The sequence below is a fragment of the Lampetra fluviatilis genome, chromosome 63 (assembly GCF_964198595.1).
Source record: "Lampetra fluviatilis chromosome 63, kcLamFluv1.1, whole genome shotgun sequence".
NCBI classification, from domain to species: domain Eukaryota; kingdom Metazoa; phylum Chordata; class Hyperoartia; order Petromyzontiformes; family Petromyzontidae; genus Lampetra; species Lampetra fluviatilis.
The window spans coordinates 5,662,306-5,668,417 of NC_136337.1; positions in this window are offsets into that span (position 1 = coordinate 5,662,306).

Below are 6,112 nucleotides of genomic sequence, written 5' to 3' on the forward strand. Positions count from 1 at the left end.
CTGATAATGGCCGTGCATCTCCTCTTGACCCTCCCAGGCCTCTTCCTAGTGATAGTGGGGTTTCCCGTAGTGTGGGAATCACTCCACTTCATGAGGCTGCCTCTGCTGCTAGTTGGCATCACCTTCGTGGTGTTTGCGCTCGTTCCTGTCTTTCTGATCCTCAAGGCTGTTTGTTTGACCTTGGGATACATTGATGTGCTGCAGAGGAGACGCTAAATAATGGCCAACCCACACATACCGTTGTATACGTAACAAAACATTTCACCTAGCTGTTATCTAAGCCGCAGCTCAGGTCAACAGTTTCAAGCCTCCATCACGGTTGGCTACGTACAGTGCAATTGTGCAAGGGAAAAGTTACATCTCAAAACAGTGTCTCTGTAAACAGTTTTTCAAAGTAATATATAGTATCGTAATTGTATAGTGAATATATAGCAGTGTGATATACATTAGGGTGGGTAGAATAATACATAGTGTTATATTACAATGTATACGTGTTTTATAGCAATACAGTATATAATTTAATGTTGGGTTTGTCTATGGCAGTATATAGTACGGTGTAGACTCGTGTGATGTAAGAGAATAAAGTTTAGGTGGAAGCATATTATATAATTTTTACGACGTAGAATTGTAATGTATTACTTACTGTTAGTAACTCAGCTTATTGTAGAGTATAGTTAGTATACTGATGATACTATGTAGTTTATACTTTAGTTGTTTACGTGTTGGTTTTAGTTACTGCAGCTACATACTATTAACACTCCTTCCCTTTATTAATGCTACCCCTATCCCTTCACTTTGATGCTGCTAATCCTGCAATATGCACGGGCATAATTAGTGCTATTCACATACCTGCATTTCCCATATCCCCTCTCTTTGATGCTGCTAGTCTTGCATAATGCACGTGCATAATTCGTACTAATCACATTCCTGCATTTCCCATAAATATGCTAAATTCCTCTTGATATGCAAATTATTTTGTCGAAGCGCCCTTTCCCCCCCCTTCCAACCCAGCTTATATATATGCTCCAAGCTCGTGTGCTGTTTCATTCAGACGCTGTCTCCCCGGCAGACCTGGTTTTCACCTGAGGACGGCTGCTTGCGTTGTGGCCGAAACGTCGTGAGAATTATTTTATTATGTTTTATTTTTATTATTTTATTACTTCCCTTCTACGTGACTTTACCGAAAGAACCAAGAAGAAGAAGAAAAAACAGTTTTTCGTTATACTTTACGTGGATTGGAATTCATCACGACTAGCCGCCGAACGTGTCTTCCACAATTTACATCATGAGAGATGCCAATTGTGGCAAAATGGGATTGATGATTTTTTTCAACCATTATGTAAACAAGAGGTTTTTTTTAACAGAGCTAACGGGTTAATGTATGAAAACCAAAATATATTCCAAAACTAGCTAACCATTGTCTAAATAACACTTATTTCTTATGGAGTGGTGATTTATTTAAACACAAGGAAGGAGCGGCAATGGGCTCTCCTTTGCCTCCTGCTATTGCGAATCTGTATATGGAAATATTTGAAGCAAGAGCACTTGCTTCAAGTACACTAAAACCATGTTTTTGGTTTAGATATGTGAATGCCACTTTAGTTGTCTGGTCACATGGTAAAGATACACTTAGTGAATTTATAAATCATCTCTCATTCGTAATACCCAACCATCCAGTTCACTATGGAAATGGAGATGAATAACACACTCCCATTCTTGGATATTTTGCTCGGACGCTGCCTAAATCGTAAAATAACTGTGTTTACTGAAAGGAAACACACACTGATGCCTATCTGAATGCAGATTCGCATCATAACCCTGCACAGAAATCCTATCTCATCAAGACGCCCATACATCGGGCTAAAACAGTGTCAGATGGTGAAAGTCCGAGGAGAGATTACATTTTCATCCTTACTGTGTGCTGTCTTGGTGTAGCCTGGGACTGTTTTTGCTGCCTTGCCCAAGCATGGGAATTGATGTACTTATGCAATTTGAACTTTTATACGTTATATATTATAAGTATTTATTTTTACTTATCTGCTTATCTTTCCTACACTTTGCACTCCAATAATTGTTTATATTGTTAATTTTTTTAACGTTCCTTCCTGCCCCTACTGGACATCTGTTAAAAATATATTCATAGCTCATCGGATTTATCCAGGATAAATAAAGATGATTTTTCCGAAGGATTTTTGTCGTGGTAAATTATCAGTAAGTTACAGTGGTCTACTTTTTTTCACAGCCACCCAATGCGGAGCAGAAGCCAATGAAAGGCTAAATAAGCTGTGGCTGAGGTGGTGACTGCTGAGAGCATCATCAGGGGTCATCAGTAATAAAGGTGTTTTGGGTTAGATCGCGTAAGTATAAATGTGTCGTTAACCCGTCACCACAAGACACAGCCAATTAGTAAAATGAAGTAGGAATGAGTTGGCACGTTTTGTTTACGTGACAAACCTTACTAATTGGCTGTGTCGGATAGCGACATATTTACCCTATCTACTCCAAGAAAAACTTTATTACGAATAATATTGGTCGCGAAAGCCTATGTGTCAAACGGAGGAGTCATCGGGCTATGCGAGATGATTTCAAGACTGCTCCGATTAACAGCGAGAGGGCCATCGGACTTCCTGCTCATCTTTGGGACACCAAAAGACCCACGTCAACTCCTGCAAATACGACTGTCATAGCAACTATGTCGAAAATACAGACACACCACTCCAATAATTGAAGCTCCAAGGAAGTTGTCACTGCCCTTCTGTGCTGACTTACAGCAGAGCAGCGGAGTGTTTGAAAGCGGAGTGTTTTGATGTGCTCTCCAGTCCAGAGAGACGTAATGTACAATTGTAGTCTCGTGCTGTTCTTGATTCCTGTTGGATCACGTGTGTCCATCCTCCTCATCCATCAGACGGGGGATCTTTGGTGCAAATTATCCCACTCCGTGAAACCAAACCACGAGTGTTACGGTTAGATTTGCTGCGACATAGTTGTTCATAATACGAAATGTTACAATGTGCATTTTCACGATATGATTTAAAAAGGTAAAAAAAACTATTCTCATGATATTATTAATAGTATACCAACACTGCCCACGCATTTGTGCAGGATCTAACTTAAGTGAATTGCAAGCGATATGGATTGTATTCTGTTCGTTTCCTAACTCGCAAGCCTACTATCAACCAACTACAACAATAATAATCACATAAAAAAGCAATAATATTGTTCAAATCAACCACACTAACAATATATCAACATCAACAATATGACATATCAACAACAAAACTGACACCTTAATTACAAGGAATCATGTTTGCATTGACCACAATACCTGCGGTCGGAATGCAGGACGGCTGCTTGCGTTGTGGCCGAAACGTCGTGACAATTATTTTATTATCTTTTATTTTTATTATTTTATTATTTCCCTTCTACGTGACTTTACCGAAAGAACCAAGAAGATGGACAAACCAGTTGCAGGCGATGAAGTTGCGCGATTTCGAGGACAGTTTGGTTTTCACAACTCAGCTGTGAAACCGGCTTCAGTCGCAGCACCACCCATGCCCGTTCTCGAACATTACAGAGACGCAAACTCGGGATTATTTCTGCATCTATTTATTTGGCCCATCAAACATAAGCAAGACATTTTCCAATAAAGGAACACACCAAACACCGTCACTTTAAATGTTACGTATGTCATAAATGCATACCTGTCAACCCCTACGGTTTAACTGTATTCTTGTACAGGGGAATTGAATTTTCAGGTCCATACGGCATTCAGCCGTTTCAATACGGGCAAAACAAACGTGTCTGTTTCTCCCTTGTGAGGTGACCTTGTATAGATGAACATTGATATTTATGACCGATAAGGTCTGAATTGGTCTGTAATAAAGTAGGGCACTGATAAGAGGGTTGACAGGTATGCAAATGTAAGACGTTGAGACTGGCGACAGCATTGCAGGTAAGGAGAGATTGGCTGACCAGCGTAGCTTAGACAGTGTTCTTGCAAACTGAGTCCATTGTTATCATTTGGCTCCCCATGGTGAAAAAAAAACCACAACGTAATAAACAAGGAATGGAAATTTACGCGTATGGTTAGGTTCTTTAAACGCTTTCTAACAATGCGATTGTCCTCTGAAGTTTTTGCTTTTAAATGACAACAGTCGCGCTCCTGTAAAGGCGCGCAGAAAGCAGTACGTCCATAGGCCACGACGAGACCACGGCTCTCTCATAGCGGCTCTGCCCAGCAAGGTGCAACCTCGGCCGGCAGGGCCGTGTTGCCGATGTTGGTCCTCATAGCACGTCTCGAGTCTCCGAGTTTAGGGTTACCATTTGATAAATTTGGTTTTCTTTAGGATGGGTTCCGAATAGCAACGCAAGTTCATAAAAAAAAGCTTTTGTTGGTATTGGATTATTTTCACGAGAGTAGCAGTGCCCAACACATTTGCAGACGGACAGAGCTGACGCATGCAATGGCTTCACAACCTTAGTTGTTGTCAGTCGTGACTCTGAGCCAAGTCACTTGATGGCCTCAAAACTCAGGGGTGGCCCACATTAAAATGGCAGCTGTCAGTCTACCCTCATAAACAACCACCACCAATCGGAACATACTTAACGTGCAGTGTAAACAGCCTTGATATAAAATGCAAGCATACCCAAGGATTAGACCCAGGTGTTTTAATAAGGTAGTACTAGTTGAGTGTCTCTGACATTGACATTATGAACTACAGTACTTAATATATATTTAAAAAACAGAGAAATAGACATGAAAATACCCAGACATGGCCGCTTGTTGCAGAGATTCGTGGTTTTAATCTGGCAGACGATGCTAGTTATAACTTCAGGTGTATTAAGCACAACGTACTAAGCGCCGCCTGCTTCACAGTTGATGTTACAGAACCCCTCATGCATTTCAAAAATTAGGCCATTTTTTGCCGACGTAACGGTCAACATTTTCGAATTTTAAAAATTACCCCACAAACGACTGAATTATTGCTTTCACATTGGCGGCAGCAGCAACATCCCCTTATACTGGAAGACTAAATCTGTCTGTGGCACATGGCGCCTTCGTCATATATACAGGGTGTCCCATAAGTCTGGAATCATAGGGAAAACATAACTAATTCATATTGTTTTGTTTCTGCAGGCCCAAGATGTATCTGAGTAAGGGAGAATGAGTCAAGATAATGCTACTCATAGGAAATAGGAGACAGAGGGAGGTCGCTGTTGCATTTAACAAACAGGATCCTGACCGCGAGCCAATAACACAAAGCTGTGTTGCAAAGTTTAGGGAAACGGGATCCATACAAGATAAACCACGCAGTGGACCTTCGAGCAGTTGTGTATCAAGAACAATGGTGGACACATCGAGTATGTTCTGTGAATAAAAGCGTTATTATTTTAGGTTTTCGTGACTGCAGGGATCCATATTTTTGGTTCTTTCGTTAAAGTCACGTAGGTATAAAATAAATTAAATCACCACGTTTCGGGCGCAACACGAGCATCTGTCATCAGGTGGGACAACCACAGCAAAAAACAATTGCTGAAGTGGGCAAAGGGCTGCTGTAACAAGAGGCTATATCGGTAAGAGTCAGGGAGGAGGGATAGAGAGGGGGGTGTGGGGTAGGGGGAGTGGAACGCTGTCAAGTGAAGCGCTGCTAGAAGGGATTAAAGGACGAGCAAGGCAAAATCCTGGGGGGGGGGGGGGGGAAGTGAGCGGAACTGAGAGTGGGAGGCTGAAGAAACTGTGGATGAGGATATGAAGGCAACACCATAAAGCAGTTAAGGTTTTACTTGGTTAATAACATCCTTCCAATGATTGCTCAATTTGTATCCATCTTTTCGGTTGAAGTTATGTCTATGTTTATATACCTGGATGGCTTCATGAACAAACCTTTGTTGCCTTCATATCCGCATCTCCATTCTTCTTCAGCCTCCCACTCCTAGCCTTGCTTACTCCCCCCCCCCCCCCCCCATGGCATTTTGCCTTGCTTGCCCTTTAATGCCTTCTAGCAGCGCTTCACTTGGCAGCGCTCCACTCCCCCTAACCCCGTCTCTCTCTCCTCCCTGGCTCCTCCCCCCCCCCCTTCTCTTGCCGAAATGGCCTCTTGTTGCAGCAGCC